The sequence below is a fragment of the Gymnoscopelus braueri genome (genome assembly GCF_963280865.1).
Source record: "Gymnoscopelus braueri genome assembly, chromosome: 10".
NCBI lineage: Eukaryota > Metazoa > Chordata > Actinopteri > Myctophiformes > Myctophidae > Gymnoscopelus > Gymnoscopelus braueri.
The window spans coordinates 42783415-42784473 of NC_137611.1; positions in this window are offsets into that span (position 1 = coordinate 42783415).

Sequence of the window (1059 nt, forward strand, 5' to 3'; positions counted from 1 at the left end):
CCCGGCGTGCGTCTAGTCTACCTCACACTGTAACCCAAGACTCAGGCCTTGGCAGCGAGGCCCGCTCACAGAGGTAGTCTACTGCGGCGTTGTCGACTAGACCTGGACAAGGTTTGTGAATTCGTACTATAAAGAAACATTTCATGGAAATGCACTGCGTTGTTTGGTGTGTAGCGCTGTAACTAACACTTATTTTCTCAGAGATTGTTCTATCAATTTAACTTTTTCTATTAGTGGAATAATTGAGAAGGTTTTTTTTTCTTTTTTTTTCTTTCGTATTCTTTTATTTCATATTCTAACTTTTTATGTTTTTTCGTAAATGAATACCCTACTTGATCATACTACAGCGTCATGCAAAAAGCTATCAAAAGTAGCAGATCTACAAGCTTGTTCTGAGCTTGTAGATCTGCTAATTTAGCTATTTTTGAATTTGAATCCTGAGAAGTAACCGTTTTGGACCTAGTATGAGGTTTCCACCCGACAGAGACGATGTGTCAGCAAATGGATTAACCACTTATATTTTACGGTGACGTGAACATGATACTGTATGGTGAAAATAGCAGATCTAGATTGTGTTTCTTGTGAGATACACAAGCCCACAAAGCTTGCGTATCTGCTATTTTCACAATTGTAAATTTTTTTGGTGGATTTCTTTTTTTCCCCCAGCCTGTAATGTCATGCCCAAAATAGGGATGGATTATGAATTGATTATTTTATTAGATTATCTTTTATCAATTCCTACTTTAATGATTGATTAAATTATGTCTTCTGTTGTACAGGTAGAAGAAACTCTACTTCACTGGAGAACAACTGTACTACTTAGAAAAAACATATCGTTTATCTTTGACCATATCAGAAGACTGCTCAAGTCTCCCATCTTTCTTCCCCCATAAAAAATACTGTAGCAACAAATTCCTGTGATTATCCGGAACAGCACTTCTCTAATTGGATACACAGTGTTCTCTATTTTCTTGAATTTCCTCTACTGAACGAGGTCGTTTTGGAACATGTGGAGGCAGAGGTTGATGCCTAATAGCCGGGAAGTCTTTGAACGTATTG